Source organism: Vidua chalybeata, chromosome Z, assembly GCF_026979565.1.
Source record: "Vidua chalybeata isolate OUT-0048 chromosome Z, bVidCha1 merged haplotype, whole genome shotgun sequence".
Taxonomy (NCBI): domain Eukaryota; kingdom Metazoa; phylum Chordata; class Aves; order Passeriformes; family Viduidae; genus Vidua; species Vidua chalybeata.
Genome location: NC_071570.1, coordinates 48271694 through 48275109, shown reverse-complemented (window position 1 = coordinate 48275109; position 3416 = coordinate 48271694).

Below are 3416 nucleotides of genomic sequence, written 5' to 3'. Positions count from 1 at the left end.
ACATTGTCAGAAACAGTAATTTAAATTCTGGGGGAATTTACCTGAAAAATTCAGGACTTCAGGCAGCAGAAGAATAAGGTATTTGTATCCTAAACTTTGAGCTACATGCTGTCAAGGTATCATCTGAGTTGTGAGTTTTGTCTCACCCCTTTTGCATAACTGTCCATTAAGCTTCAGGAGCTCAAGGTGTTAAATTTTCTCATGTTCATATGACATCGACGTAAGGTAGAAACTTGGTTGCCAGAAAGTCAGTACAAATTTGCAAGAAAGCTTGTTTTCCCCTTCATTAACACTGTTTTAGAAAGACAAGTCAAGGCAAGAAGGAAGAAAATTCAGATTATTTTTCTTAGAGAGTATTGAAAATTATCTCTTATCTCAATTTCTGCTAAAGGAACCTGGCAGTGTTGCATTTCGAAAAGAAAAGAATATCAAGGCATCTGTGCAATTAAGAGTTATATTGCAGGAGGGCTACTATCCCAGCCACTTTGCTAAAGACAGGATTGGGAGTGCAGGTCTGTGTTTGTTTACCCAATGAACATCTGCACAGAAATCTCATATCATGGGTTGCCAGGAATTCTCACTGGAAGGGAGCTGAAATATTTAGCAGTTTGACCAGTCTGTTTCTCTGCCCCAAGGAGTATACGGAAGGGTGTCAGTTCTTGTTATTCCAGACACAGTACTTGTATATCCTTATCTAGGTGCTGATTTTGCAGTTCAGATAAACTCATACATACCTTAAATGGGACCCTGAGAATCTTGTTTGAATGTTAGAGAGTAAAGGCAAGTAGTTTAGGCAAAAATGCTCTTCCACAAGACCCACCAGCAACGTTGCCACAGAATTTAATCAAAAGAAAAACAAAAACTCTCTTTGGACATTTATATTTCTGTGTGCCTTTACATTATCAAGATCAATGGTAATTGTTTCCAATCTAGGTCACTAGAGAAGGTTATATAACCAAAAGGTTATTTGCTTATTCAAGTGCCTGTATATTTTTGGTAGATTAATCCAGAAAAAACACCACTTGTAGCTTCTTTGTTTTACTCAGAACCAAACAGGAATAATTTGGACAAATTTCATGCATGTATCTGCATGTATCTGTGTGTGTATCTGCACTGAAATCTTGACTAGCAACTCACTATACCTAAATATATCTCAGAAGGAAACCTGTAATGTTATAGGTAGGATTCAGAGCATTATCACAACAAGAGTCAGGCAAGAAAATAGATCATATAACCAGAAGTGCTGTGTGTGGGCCTGCATCTACTTCTGCTATCAGCACATGAGTCCTGAGCCACTCAAAATGACACAAGACTGTGGAAAAAGGTATCCTTGGGCTGAGAAAACACCAAGAACACCAATCCTAGGAAAGAAGCAATGCAGAATAAGCCTTCTTTTACATACTAATGATGTGGCTTCCCTGCAATATTCTGGCTGTGGCTATTACTCTCTGCTGACAGTTTCCTCGTTCTTGAAATCTGAAACCAACCTTCCTTCCTTCCTTCCTTCCTTCCTTCCTTCCTTCCTTCCTTCCTTCCGCAACTTCCGCAACTTCCGCAACTTCCGCAACTTCCGCAACTTCCTTCCTCCCTCTCTCCCTCCCTTCCTTCCTTCGTCCCTCCCCCCTCCCCCCCTTCCACCCCCCATCTCTCTCTCCCCACTCCTCCCCCACCAAAATATGCATCTCTGATCAAAAAAAACCTGCACCATTTTAAAATTTTAATTCAAAATGAGGCATTTCAATGAGTAGGAACAATGCCTGCTGATACAGCATCAGGGTTAAAAGTGATCAAGTGCTCACCAGACATCATCTTGCTCAAGACCAGTGCAAACACTTGAAAATGCTCTATGTTTCTGAGCAGAATAAGGTTTATGCCTTCTTAAGAGGCTATGTTAAAGAAGGTGAAATTGTTTTAGATGGATAGCTTGGTACAGATATAGCTCCGCTCTTCATTTTTCCAAGTTTGGCCATGTGTGGCTGCACTAAGTCTGTGTCGTGGCTGTTCATTTGCTCTGACTTCTTTTGTTCGAAGTAACTCATACTGTTAAACAAACCACTGCATAAGGTGCTACGGAAGGTGATCTTACAGAGCAGAGATAACAAGATGGTTCAGTGTGGAAAACAATCCCTTTCCTTTCAGTGCTACAGGCAGAGGCAAACATGCACACACACAGAGGCAAAGATCTGCAGCTTGTTGAGACTTCCATCTGCAGGCTTTAATGATGGTGGAATGTTATTCTTCTCTTTAACCAAAAACTCCTCACCTGGGGGATCGTGACCATTTCCCACCTCTGCTGTAGAAGCAAATCCTCCCTTGGCTCCCCAATGACAATTAAAGTCTTTCAGTTTTGTGGACAGATCAGCAACAGTCAGGAATTCAAGCCTCTTAACTGCCGACAACAGCAGTCTCCAGACCCTCCTTTTCTCTTTAAATGTATAAACATGAAAGCTAATGGAGAGATGGTGGTGAAATTGCTGTGTTGTTTGCAGCTTACTATTGTATCTGAAAATGTCTTTTGCCCTTTATGTACCTGTCGCTTTTAGTTCTTTTCTTCTCTCTCCGACTTCCTTGTTTTCACCCGGACACTCTCTCCCGGAACGCTGGCCAGGCGTTTCCGGGGACCGCCAGAGACAGAGAGAAGCAACAAACACCTTTGCAGGTTCGTTTGATACAGACACAGCTGTTTAGAGAGCACTAGCAAGACCAAGATAAAGAGACTTAAGAGAGTGGACACTTGTTGTGCAGTCCAAAGTAGGTTGTATTTGCCCGATCGCCACACATACAAGTGACCCCGATCTCAGGTCCAAACAAAGGTTTTATAGGGAAAAATAAGAGATAAGGTGAGACCAATAGAACAATGCCCAGTGTGAATACATTATAGGTAAAATCCAATGGGAATAACTTCAGGGGGAAGGATGAATACATGTAAAAATACAGAATAGAAACTCCAGCTTTAGGTTTAGAAAATAGAAACTCCCATCTCAAATTCACAAAGCCCTTTTGCTCCGTTTGCGTAGCTGCACACTGCAACATGTACCTTTTTATAAATCAGTGTAAGCACTCTCTAGTGAGGAATGTATGTGTACTATCACAAAATACAGATATTGTCAGAGGAAAGAGCAACGGGGTAAAATAGTTGCATTTTTCTCTTTTGTGGATCTTTTCCTTGCCTATCTTGAGGTCATTTATTTTCAATCTGGAACACGTAAGTATAAATAAAAATAAAAATTAAAAAAAAATAAAAAGAAAGAAAAAACATGTAAAATTGTTTCTGAGAAATCATCACCCAAATACAGATGGCTTGCAGAAAAATTCCTCTCTTATGTCTTTCAAGAAAAGGAAGGTAATAAGTACACCATGCCTTTCTGCTTCCTTACACTATGGAAAAATCTATAACTGAAAGCAGTCAAAAATCT